Source organism: Gorilla gorilla, chromosome 16 (assembly GCF_029281585.2).
Source record: "Gorilla gorilla gorilla isolate KB3781 chromosome 16, NHGRI_mGorGor1-v2.1_pri, whole genome shotgun sequence".
In the NCBI taxonomy this organism is placed as follows: Eukaryota; Metazoa; Chordata; class Mammalia; order Primates; family Hominidae; genus Gorilla; species Gorilla gorilla.
The window spans coordinates 59,801,331-59,815,405 of record NC_073240.2 but is presented as its reverse complement, the minus strand read 5'-3'; the positions used below and the strand labels follow the sequence as shown (position 1 = coordinate 59,815,405).

At 38.9% G+C, this 14,075-nt stretch overlaps 1 protein-coding gene across 8 annotated transcripts in view; it reads right to left on the bottom strand.

The window, feature by feature from the left end:
- RNF111 (ring finger protein 111) overlaps positions 1-14,075 on the bottom strand; it is a 106,664-nt gene that overhangs the window by 51,555 nt on the left and 41,034 nt on the right. The window lies entirely within an intron of this gene.

Here is a 14,075-nt window from a genome sequence, read left to right as displayed (position 1 = left end):
ATAGCACAACTTAAAAGAAAATCAAGAGAATAGGTCACTTCTTACTGCGTCAACTTTATTTTCATTTTATCTTTTACATTTAGAAATACTAAAGGATAAAAAACGAGTATGGCTAAGACAGTGGTAGGACTGTGGGTGATTTTCTTTGAATTGTTTTTTTTTTTAAGGTTAGTTAGGTTGTTTATAGCTTTTAAAACATCATGAGAAAAATAACATATTTCTCTGGCTACCAGGCTAGAAAGAATATGAGTAGTACAACAATGATAACAAAAACAATGGTTTCTCTGCTAGAGTTCTTTATGAACTCTTCAAAGCCCATTTCTATTTCCTGGTAAGAGATCACAGATTCTCTTGGCATCAGCAATAAGCAACGTTAGCCACTATACTCACTGATTACCTTAGTCTCTCTGTGCCTTAAGACTGGAATGATGCTAACAGTAAGAAGAGTTTCCATGGCCAGGCGTGGTGGCTCATGCCTGTAAACCCAGCACTTTGGGAGGCCAAGGCAGGTGGATCACCTGAGGTCAGGAGTTTGAGACCAATGTGGCCAACATGGCAAAACCCCGTCTCTATTAATAATACAAAAATGAGCTGGGCATGGTGACATGTGCCTCTAATCCCAGCTACTCATGAGGCTGAGGCAGGAGAATCGCTTGAACACGGGAGGTAGAGGTTGCAGTGAGCCGAGATTGCGCCATTGCACTCCAGCCTGGGTGGCAAAAGCGAAACTCTGCCTCCCCCCACCAGAAAAAAAAAGACAGTTTCCAATCTGTGAGCACAAACTTTGTGCCACATATAGTATTATGCATGTCTAGCCTCATCAAGAAACTGAAGCTTAGAAAGTTTAAGTGACTTGCAAGAAAATAAGCAACACTTAAAATTCAAAGCTAATTCCAATTCTAAAGCTCATATTCTTTTCATAAATGACACCATGGTACCATACCTACTAAACATGTGGGTGCCTAGTTACTATCAAAAGCATTTTCCTGCTACCAGATGCTTTTGCCACTGCTCTCGTCTTTTATAGTCACAATTAAAGTTACTGAAGGTATAAGCAAATGACTCTACTTTGGGACTCCTCTGTTGGTATCTTTCCAACAGAAATGAAAACATATATGTACACAAAGATTTGTACCCAAATGTTCACTGTAGCATTTTCACAATAGCAAATACTGGAAACAATTCAAAACGCCCTTGACCTCTACCTACCTACAGGAGTCTGCTCACTAGCCTTATAGATGTCATATCTCATCTTCATGACTAATGGCAGTGCAGAAACACAAACAGGACCAGGGCCCAGCCAAGGAATAAATCACTTAAACAATTCCAGCCAGTTGCAGTGGCTCACGCCTGTAATCCCAACACTCTGGGAGGCCAAGGCGGGCAAATCACGAGGTCAGGAGTTCAAGACCAGTCTGGCCAACATAGTGAAACCCCATCTCTACTAAAAATACAAAAAATTAGCTGGGCATGGTGGTGTGCGCCTGTAATCCCAGCTACTGGCTGGGGCAGGAGAATCACATGTAATCCAGCTACAGGCTGAGGCAGGAGAATCACATGAACCCGGGAGGTGGAGGTTGCAGTGAGCTGAGATCACACCACTGCACTCCAGCCTGGGCAACAGAACAAGATTCTGTCTCAAAAAACAGAAAACAAACAAACAAAAAAACACACCATCACTGACAACTAGATAAACACAATGTGGTATATCTATACAACAGAATACTATAACTAATAAAATAAAAACTAATTACTGATACCTGCTACAACATGGATTAACCTCCTCAAAAAATTATGCTAACTTAGGCGGGGCCCAGTAGCTCATGTCTGTAATCCAAGCACTTTGCAAGGCCAAGGCAGGTGGACTGCCTGAGCCTAGCAGTCGGAGACCAGGCTGGACAACATGGAGAAATCTCATCTCTACAAAAAAATACAAAAATTAGCCAGACATGGTGACATGCACCTGTAGTCCTAGCTACGAGAGGCTGAGATAGGAGGACTGCTTGAGTCTGAGAAGCAGAGGTTGCAGTGAGCTGTGATCACCACTGCACTCCAGCTTGGGCAACAGAGCAAGACCTGCCTCAAAAAAAAAAAAAAAAAAATGCCAAGTAAAAGAAGCCAGACAGTAAAGACCATGTATTATATGATTTCATTTATATGAAGTGCCCACAAAAGGCACATTTATAGATACAGCAAATCAGAGGTTGAGGGGAATGAAAGTAGGAACAGAGACCGACATTAAGAAAACAGGAGGGATCTTCTGGGATTGATAAACATATTCTAAAACCGTATTAGAATATTGTTATCATATCACTGTGGTGATTATTGCACAACTCTAAATACACTTTAAAAAAATCACTGAATTGGGCTGGGTGCGGTGGCTCACACCTGCAAGCCCAGCACTTTGCAAGGCCAAGGCAGGCAGATCACCTGAGGTCCAGGAGTTCAAGACCAGTCTGGCCAACATGGTGAAAACCCCGTCTCTACCAAATAATACAAAAATCAGCTGGGTGAGGTGGTGGGTACCTCTAATCCCAGCTGCTTGGAAGGCTGAGGTGGGAGAATCACTTGAACCCTGGAGGCGGAGGCTGCAGTGAGCGGAGATCGCACCACTGCACTCCAGCCTGGGCAACAAAATGAGACCCTGTCTCAAAAAAAAAAAAAAAAAAAAACCACTAAATTGTACACTTTAAATGAATGAATTTTATAATAGTTAAAATGAATTTTATAGTAGTTAATTATACCTCAATAATTTTTAAAAGAACATAAAATGCTCTCTGCAAGATACAAAACTAGACATCAACAAATGAAGACATCCCATATTCTGGAATACAAGGACTCAAAATCCCAAGATGTCAACTCTCTGTAATGTAATGGAATCCCAATAAAAATACCATCATAGACCACCCCACCCCCAAACACCTCCATGTAAACAAACTGATTATAAAGTTCACTTGGAGGAATAAACAAACAACAACATCTAGGAAAACATTAAAGATTTTATAATTAAAAGAGTGTTCTTCCTGTACATGGACAGACAGAGCAATAAGACAGAGTAAAAACTCCATAAACAGGCCCAAATGCATGTGGAAAATTTAACATGTGACAAAGGTAGCATATCTCAAGTCAACAGGAAAAAGATGTTAATGACTGGTTTGGGGACAACTGTATAGTCACATGAAAAAATTTGGTCCATTTTTCCTATTATACATAAGGATAAACACCAAATGGATCTATGCTCTAAATGTTAAAAATGAATTAAGTACAAGGACTGGGGGGAAATGGGCTAATTTTGCTAGAACTTTGGAGTGGTAAAAGTATTCCTAATTATGATTCAAAATCCAGAAGCAGTAAGAATAAAAGTTGATAAATATGACTTGTGAAAAAAAATGTTGGACAGGCATAGTGGCTCACGCCTATAATCCCAGTACCTTGTGAGGCCAAGCGGGTGGATCACTTGAGCTCAGAAGTTCAAGACCAGCCTGGGCAACATGGCAAAACCCCATCCCTCCAAAAAATACAAAAATTAGCCAGGCGTGGGGGTGTGCGCTTGTGGTCCCAGCTACTCAGGAGGCTGAGGTGGGAGGATTGCTTAAGCGTGGGAGGCTGAGGTTGCAATGAGCCGAGACAGCAATATGCTGCACTCCATCCTGGGTGACAGAGTGAGATCCTGTCTCAAAAAAAGAAAAAAAAATTTGGCATAAAAGTATGTAAGTCAAGAAACTACTAATTAATTTGTGAAAAATGTGTGTATTATATAGGACTTATATTGGTAATACATAAAAAGCTTCTAAAAATGGACAGAAGAATGAAGACCAATATCCTGATATCAAAACAGGCAAAAATATATATATATATATATGAACAGACTGATCACAGGAAAAGAAATGCAAATGACCTAAGGTTTTTAAAACATATGAAAAGATACACATTACACATTAAAAAAAATAAAAAATACAAATTTTAAATGTACTGACATACTATTTCTCAGCTATCAGATGGACCAAAAACCCCCTAAAATCTGACAACATATTCTGTTGGAAGGATTTTGAGAAAACAGGCACCCTTGCCGGTGAGCATTCAAAATGGTTACAATCACCACGGAGAAAAATGTGGCCATATTTTACAAAATAACATATGCATTTATCCTTTATTCAACAACTGCCTTCTAGAATTCTATCCCAAAGACACACTGTCAAACAAATATGAAATGACATATACAAAAAGCTATTTATTGCAGGAATTTTTTTTTCTTTTGAGACAGAGTCCCACTCTGTCACCCAGGCTGGAGTGCAGTGGCACAATCTCTAGATCTCGGCTCACTGCAACCTCCGCCTCCTGGGTTCAAGCAGTTCTCCTGCCTCAGCCTCTTGAGTAGCTGGGATTACAGGTGCAGCCACCACACCCGGCTAATTTTTGTATTTTTGGTAGAGACGGAGTTTCACCATGTTGATCGGGCTGGTCTTGAATTCCTGACCTCATGATCCACCCACCTCGGCCTCCCAAAGTGCTGGAATTACAGGCGTGAGACACCACACTGGGTCAAGAAAAGCTATTTATTGCAGTGCTATTTATAATAATAAAAAAAAAAGTCTGCAAACTGTTTATCAATAGAGACTGGTTGAACAAACTGCTACAACCATGCAAGGGAGTATGATGAAGCTTAACAACAAAAGGAATAAAAAGAAATGAGATATACAGAGATATATACTTTCATTCCTCTACAGTATCTCTGTATACCCCAACAATAGCATATATTAAGTGAAAAAAGCAAGAGACACTTTTGAGTAAGAGAAGAGGGTCATATTTTGGGTATATTTTTGAAGAAAAAAATCAAAGAGTTAACCAAAACTAAATTAAGACCTGAGTATATCTTGTTTTAAAGTTTTGACTCTGAAGCTAGGTAAATGTTTTACATAATTTAAAAAGCGAAATTAAATTTTTTAAAAATATCTTTAAAAAAGCCAACCCTGAAATAAATGAACCTAAATGCATGTGAAATTGGTGGCATAACCACACAGAAAACTGGCCAAGGGCAAAAAGACACTATACAAAACAAAATACTTAAACTGTATTAATTAGAATTACTGTATTAGGTTAGTGCAAAAGCAACGGTGGTTTTGCCATTAAAAGTAATTTTTATGTTGAAACTAGTTCACTTATGTGTACGTATTTATGGCATACATACGACAAGGCAAATAAGCAATGGTTAATATTGTTAAGAATCAGAGTTTTCAGTGTAAGAACAAATACAAATATAAAACAACAACTTACATAAAAACCCTAATCCTAAACTTGCAGTGGAAATATTCACTTAAATTAAAGATTTATTTTTTTCTAAAATCTTTACATTTCTAGCTTTGTCTGTTAAAACAGTCAAAATGTGCTAGGCACGGTGGTTCACATCAAACCTGTAATTGCAGCAAATGAGGAGGCTAACATGGTAGGATAAGCTGAGGCCAGGAATTTTGAGACCAAACTGGGCAACGTTAAGAAGATCTCATCTCTAAAAAAAAAAATTAAAATATAATTTAAAAATTAGTGGAGCAAGATGGCATGTGCTGTAGTCCCAAGTACTCAGAAGGCTGAGGCAGGAGGATCACTTGAGCCCAGGAGGTCAAGTCTGCAAAGAGCTATGAATGTACCACTGCTCTCCAGCCTAGGCAACAGAGTGAGACCGTCCCTTTAAAAAAAAAAAAATTAGGTTAAATTCAAAAAAGCCAAAAGCATTGGCAACCCAGCAGAGCAAAAACCACCTTAATTCCCAGACTGTAGTCTCTATCACCTCCCAATAAAAGAAAATCGGGCAGGGCGCAGTGGCTCACACCTGTAATCCCAGCACCTGAGGAGGCTGAGGCAGGTGGATCATGAGGTCAGGAGATCGAGACCATGCTGGCCAACGTGGTGAAACCCCGTCTCTACTAAAATACAAAAAATTAGCTGGGCACGGTGGCATGCGCCTGTAGTCCCAGCTACTCAGGAGGCTGAGGCAGGGGAATCGCTTGAACCTGGGAGGCAGAGGTTGTACTGAGCCAATATCGCACCACTGCACTCCAGCCTGGCAACAGAACAAGACTCCGTTTCAAAAAAAAAATCAGGAGTTCTTAAAGGAATAGCTGTTTCTAGGTCTGGGGCAGGAACTGTAGATTAATCTGCACCAACCTGATATACCAGAGAGGAGGGAAGTTATCAACGACTACTAGGATGGCATCAAAAAGACAATGACCCAGTTTGAAGATGTTCCCAATGGCCAAAGATGAAATCATTTTAAAAAGTATAAAAAGACTGGAACAAACTGAAACCCATCAAATATACTAAAATTCATGCATTCATAATGATACTCAAAAGTGAAAAAACCTCTTTGGATGCTGCTAGAATAACCAAGTCATTCTGAGAAATGGTAAATGAAGGAAGAAAATCAAGCATTCATCTTGCCTTTCCTGTATCAACAGAATTTCAGAATAACCAATGAGCTGATGAACAAAGTGTTCTTCCTTTATAGAAGAACCTCAGATAATAAACCTAAGCAAAATGATAGAATTAGAATATCAAGGCCGGGAGTGGTGGCTCACACCTGTAATCCCAGCACTTTGGGAGGCCAAGGGGAGCAGATGACCTGAGGTTAGGAGTTCGAGACCAGCATGACCAACATGGAGAAACCTCATCTCTACTAAAAATAAAAAATTAGCCAGGTATGGTGGCACGTGCCTGTAATCCCAGCTACTCGGGAGGCAGACGCAGGAGAATCACTTGAACACAGGAGGCAGAGGTTGCGGTGAGCTGAGATCGTGTCATTGCACTCCAGCCTGGGCAACGAAAGTGAAACTCCATTTCAAAAAATAAAAAAAATCAATATTTTGCACCCCTAATATAATGAATCTGGGCAAGACCATTAATAACTGCTAAAAAACATTACAGAAAACAGTGAAGGGGAACTTTATAATGGAAGGATCAGAATGACAATATCTGAACCCTCTGATCAAGCTCAATCTGTGACGCAACAGAAAGCACACAGTATCATCAACAAAGTACTGCCGGAACTAAACTTGAACCTAATCAAGCTTTTAGACCTAACTACCAGTTTACAGAAATGATGCCATATATAAAAAAGAATTAAACCATGTGTGTTGAAGTTTCTATGAGTAAAATGATGTCTACAATTTTTGTGAAATTCTCCAGGAAAAAAAGGGGTTAGAAATGAATTAAGAATGGCAGAATGTCAACAACTGAAGCGAGATGATGATTATATGGGAGTTCATTGCATATTTCTGTTTTTGTGTAAGTCTAAAAGTTCCCAAATAAAATCATAAAACCAAAAACTATAACTCAATCAATGCTATTTTTACAAAAACAGGGATAGAAGTATTCACAGCTTTAGATATAATTCCTGATCCTGGGACTCTACAATTCCAAGGGTTATCTTTTTAAGCAAACTTTTAAAAAAGCTTAAAAAGTCAATACAGTATGGACTACACATGGAAAATATATATATATATACAGCTATTAGATAATTTTTTAAAGACTAATATAAGGTAAAATGATATTTGTAGTTTGAGACAAAGTTTCTAGTGATGCATCACTCATGGAGTCAGTGTGTGGCATACCTCACACAAAGCAGATGAGGATCCTATGCTCTCAAAAATTGTGATGACTTAAAAAATGGTTCTAGCAATTACCAGGACATCAATGTCTACGATGCTTGTGTGAATAAAATTATTTTCAGGAAATGTGGGTAATAATCACTAACTTTAAATTAACATTTTTTCAATATCTTATATGTAAATAAGTTAATAAGACATATGACTATTTTAACAACAGCCTTAAAACTTTCTATTTCAAAGCAAGATAGACAAAACTTCTTTTTCTCCTCAGTGGTAAAATGGGACTGACTTAAGCTCTCTTATTTAGGAGCATATTTGACATTTACATTTCCTTGAAGACTGAAGGAGATATAATCTGTAATACCTACTTTTTTTTTTGAGAGGGAGTTTCGCTCTTGTTGCCCAGGCTGGAGTGCAATGGCGTGATCTTGGCTCACAGCAACCTCTGCTTCCCAGGTTCAAGCCATTCTCCTGCCTCAGCCTCCCAAGTAGCTGGGATTACAGGCATGCGCCACCACGCCCAGCTTATTTTGTATTTTTAGTACAGACGGGGTTTCTCCATGTTGGTCAGGCTGGTCTCGAACTCCAGACCTCAGGTGATCCACCCGCCTTGGCCTCCCAAAGTGCTGGGATTACAGGCGTGAGCCACCACGCCTGGCAATACCTATTAATTTTAAAGTTAATAAAGTATAAAGAAGTCCTCATATCCATAATTAATTGGGAAACCCAAGGTTTTAGTGTTATTAAATGTTAATTAGTTCCAGTAAGGTTCTCTGAATAGATCTTAGAAATATATTAATAAAATTAACACCTATTCTCAAACCTAGCTTCTGTTAGGTTATTTTAAATATCTGGAGTTCTTGACATATTGCAGTAACAAAACAGAATGTATAAATTATCAGCCTCACTGGCAACTGGGAAAAACTGAATGTATAACAGGCTAATAACCCAAGTAACATATCATTTTGGCTTTCTACACATAAATAGAAATCCCTAATAAAGTTAAAAGCCAATTAATAATGGGACAGCAAGAAGCAAATATTTTCCAGAAATCTGTTGATTATAACAAATACACTGGTTACGTGCAGTGGCTCGCACCTGTAATCCAGCACTTTGGGAGGCCGAGGCAGGCAGATCACTTAAGCCCAGGAGTTCGAGACCAGCCTAGGCAACATGACAAAACCCTGTCTCTACAAAAAAAAAAAAAAAAAAAAAAATTAGTCAACTGTAGTTGCACACACCTGCTGCTGTCCCAGCTACTAGGGAGGCTGAGGTGGGAGGATCACCTGAGCCCAAGCAGGTTGAGGCTGCAGCAAGTCATAATCGCACCACTGCACTCCAACCTGGGCAACAGATAAGACTGTCTCAAAAAGCAAACGAAACCAAACCAAAAAGAACCACAAATGAACTGATGACATAAAGTCAGTTAATTATATACAACTGTTGCGCCTTGGAGTATTTTAAGATATTACAAAATACTTAAAATGTAAAACATTTTTCCATCAGTTCATTTCCCAATAGCCAATAAATATTGATGCACCGATATGGTTTGGCTTTGTCCCCACCCAAATCTCACCTTGAATTGTAATAATGCCCACATGCCAAGGGTGGGGCCAGGTAGAGATAACTGAATCATGGGGGCAATTTTCCCAAATACCATGTTCTCACGGTAGTGAACAAGTCTCATGAGATCTGATGATTTTATAAATGCCAAGTTCCTTGCACAAGCTCTCTCTTGCCTGCTGCCATGTAAGATGTGACTTTGCTCCTCAATGACCTGCCATGATTGTGAGGCCTGACCAGCCATGTGGAACTGTGAGTCAATTAAACCTCTTTCAAGTTACCCAGTCTTGGCCGGGTGCGGTGACTCACACCTGTAATCCCAGCACTTTGGGAGGCTGAGGTAGGCAGCGGATCTCTTGAGACCAGGAGTTTGAGACCAGCCCGGCCACCATGGTGAAACCCAGTCTCTAATAAAAATACAAAGATTAGCTGGGCGTGGTGGTGCAGGCCTGTCATCCCAGCTACTCGTGAGGCTGAGGCAGGAATGGCATTTTAACCCAGGAGGCAGAGGTTGCAGTGAGCCAAGATCACACCACTGCACTCCAGCCTGGGCCACAGAGTAAGACTGTCTCAAAAAAATAATAAATAAATAAAAATAGAATAAATTACCCAGTCTCGGGTATGTCTTTATTAGCAACATGAGAATGAACTAATACAGTAAATTGGTACTAACAGAGTGGGGTGATTCTGTAAAGATATCTGAAAATGTGGAAGCAACTTTCTAACTGGGTAACTGGCAGAGGTTGCAAAAGTTTGGAGAGCTCCAAAGATAAGATGTGGGGAAGTTTGGAACTTCCTAGAGACTTGTTGAATGGCTTTGACCAAAATGCTGACAGTGATATGGACAATAAAGTCCAGGCTGAGGTAGCCTCAGATGTAGACAAGGAACTTCTTGGGAACTGGAGTAAATGGGTCACTCTTGCTATGCAAAGAGACTGGCAGCATTTTGCCTCTGCCTTAGAGGTCTCTGGAACCTTGAACTTGAGAGAGATGATTTAGGATATATGGAAAAGTAATTTCTAAGAGCAAAGCATTCAAGAGGAAGCAGAGCATAAAAATTTGCAAAATTTGCAGCCCGACAATGTGATAAAAAAGGAAACCCATTTTATGGGGAGAAATTCAAACCAGCTCAGAAATTTGCATAAGTTATGTGGAACGAAATATTAACGGGTATAATTACCCAATGTCTGTACCCTCATTGCATCTAGGAACTAACTTGCTTCTAATTTTACAGGCTCATAGGCAGAAGGGACTTGCCTTGTCTCAGATGAGACTTTGGACTGTGGACTTTTGAGTAAATACTGAAATGAGTTAAGACTTTGGGGGACAGTTGGGAAGGCATGATTGGTTTTGAAATATGAGGACATGGGATTTGGAAGGGGCAGGGGCAGAATGATATGGTCTGGCTGTATCCCTACCCAAATCTCACCTTGACTTGTAATAATTCCCACGTGTCATAGACAGGGCCAGGTGGACATAATTCATGGGGGCAGTTTCCCACATACCATGTTCTCATGGTAGTGAGTAAGTCTCACAAGGTCTGATGGTTTTATAAATGGGAGTTCCCCTGCACAAGCTCTCTCTTGCCTGCTGCCATGTAAGACGTGACTTTGCTCCTCATTCACCTTCTGCCATAATTGTGAGGCCTCCCCAGCCATGTGGAACTGTAAGCCAATTAAACCTCTTTCCTTTATAAATTACCCAGTCTTGGGTATGTCTTTATTAGCAGTGTGACAATGGATTAATACATGCACATTGTATGAAAAAGTTGTCCCAGAAGTTCCAGAGTAACTAATATCCATTCAACCATACAAATCATATTAACATGTAGTAAATAAGTCAAATTAAAAGTTTAGACATTCCAACTCTATCCAGGAAGCCTGAGTTCAAGTTCTAGTTCTACCAATTTGAATTAGCTAAGACTTTTTGCCAAATCACTTTATTTGAATCACTCAAAATATGACTAGGAAATAACCTATCTCCTAAGAATCTAAGGAAGTTAATTATTTGAAAGAGCTGAGATTTCTTGATAATAGAGCTAAGTCTCATTAATATTTCAGTTTAACTATTCTGAAAATAGTTTTTAAAAAATCATTCCAAACTGATGTTCCAAATGCTTCATCTGTAATATGAGTGTGATAACAGAATCCATCTCATATGAGTACTGGAAGGATTCAATGAGAATACACATAAAATAGAACATTACTGGCACAGAGTGAACATTCAACCAGTGTTAGATATTTTTATTATCATCATGACATTATCATCGAGGAATTTAATGCAAACTTCTTGGAGGGCATTCTGGTAACAACAGCCAACAACATTTTCAATGCATATACCCTCTGAAACACTTTCAGTAATTATTCCTTAGGATATACTTACATAGGTGTATAAAACGCAAGCACAGTGTTGCTCAATGCAGCAAATATCCACTAACAAAAGCTGATTAAATAAATTATGGAACATCCATACAAAGGGAATACTATGCAAATGTCAAGAAGAATGAGAAAACTATACATAGTGATATAAAAAGAGCCACATTATTTATCCTTGAATAGCCTTTCACATTTTCTGAAGGAGATAAGAAACTACTAATAGTGATTACTTCTGGTTAATAGTAACACTGGAGGATCTGAAGAAGAGATAAACTTTTATTTTCTATTTTATACTTACTTGATACTTTTAAAATTCCATATCGTGTGAATGTTATTAAATCATTATTTTTTTTAAAACCAGTTTAAAGCAAATCACTTGTCTAGAAACCAGAAAACATTGGATGTACTTGGTTTCAACATTTTGGATTTTTGTTTCTAATGTTTGAGGGTAGTGTCTGAAAATAATGTAGTTAAAATAACGTAATTCTGCCAAGAAAGGCAATGAAAAAAAACACACACGCTACAGTAAGTATTAAATAAGATTTTTAAATGAATTAAGTTTGGACTTCCCCTTAATACTTGAGGCTATATGAACCCCTGGCACTGATAATGACATTCAATTACTATATTCTCATTCCCCTATAAACATCAGCTCCTTAGAACTTCTGCTCCACATCAACCATCCTGTCTCACTGACTTCAAGCACAAACTGAGCTCTGCTGTACTCACTCCCAAAACTAGTACATGCACATTCTGACCACTTGAGGAAAATGTGACAATTAAGCAAGACAACTCCTCATTTCCCTTATTCTCAGGAAATCTCTGGCAATGGTTATTCTACACTCCTCTCAGCTGGCTGTACATGATCAAAATGAACTCTTCTCAAAAAAGTATTTGTGTAGGTAAAACTGATCTGAACATGGCCAAGCCTAAGATTAATAAGTTTACTGGTTTAGGGTTCTGGCAAAAATAGAAAAATACAGATGAAAAAGGAAAGAGATTCTTGGAAAAGGAAGGGACTCATAAAGAAGAAGAAGAAGAGAAGAAGAAATGGCACATCCAAAAGTAGACTAGCAGGCCCTGACCTTAACAGGCAAGACATAAGGTAAAACTGAGAAAGCTTATGTTAGTATTAGAAACCATGACCTAGCTAGCCCTTTAGAAAGCTCTCCCTAGGCCCATTGCCCTATTCCCTAATTTCACAAGAAATTAATCTTTTCCCTCAGTTCAGACAGCTCTTCAATGCTCACTTCAACAACTCCCTTTAAATTACAACTGTAAAACTGATGCATTATCTTAGGATGGTTTGTATACATGGAACATACATTTCAGGACTGTCTGCAAATAAACTTATTCTACTTAAATATCACATTTACTCTGTGTGTGTGAGAGAGAGAGAGAGAGTCAGCACGCATGAGCAAGAGCACACACGCTCAAGAGCACTGATAGGAAATAGTCCCTATCCAATTTTAATTGATGTATCATATGCACTGTGGAGACTAAAAGTCTCTGGGTCCTAGTATTAGAATAAAAGTTACCACTCAAATACTTGAAATTATTTTTCAGCTATAAAGAACATGATAACAGCAAACAACAAGAATACAGTACTTAAAGAAAAAATATTGAGAGCCCAAGGCAGGTGGATCACCTGAGCTAAGGAGTTTAAGACCAGCCTGGGAAACTTGACAAAACCCATCTCTACAAAAAATACAAAAATAAGCCAGGTGTGGTGGTGTGTGCCTATAGTCCCAGCTATTTGAGGCGCTGAGGTGGGAGGACGGCTTGAGCCCAGGAGGTGAAGGTTGCAGTGAACCAAGACTGCATCACTATACTCCAGCCTGAGCAACAAAGCCAGATGCTGCCTCAAAAAAAAAAAGGAAAAAAAATTAACCAGTCTTTTTTAGTGACTAGAACTGTTCTTACTATGGCTGAATCCATCATATAGGTAGCTGAAAAAGTATTCATAACAGTCAAGCATATTAAAGAAACACAAGGAAAAAAATGTGTACCATAAATGAAGAACACATATAAAATATAATCTAATATGTATAAAATGTAATAAATGAGGCCAGGTGCAGTGGCTCATGCCTGTAATCCCATCACTTTGGGAGGCTGAGGTGGGCAGATAATTTGAGATCAGGAGCTCAAGACTAGCCTGTTCAACATAGTGAAACCCTGTCTCTACTAAAAATACAAAAATTAGCTGGGCATGGTGGTGGGCACCTGTAATCCTGGCTACCTGGGAGGCTGAGGCAGGAGAATTGCTTGAACCCAGGAGGCGGGGGTTGCAGTGAGCCAAGATTGCACCACTGCACTCCAGCCTGGGTGACACAGTGAGACTCTGTTTCAGAAAAAAAAAAGTAATGAAGGATTATTCTCCCAAAAAACTCTGACATATTTTTGTCACTAGAAATTTTTTAAATTTTTATCTTAGCATTAGAGTCATGGTTTAATACTGCAATTGGTAATTTATATGACTTAAAAATAAAAGTTAATAGAACCTGATAGTCCCTTTAAATAAAATCAGTAAGACACA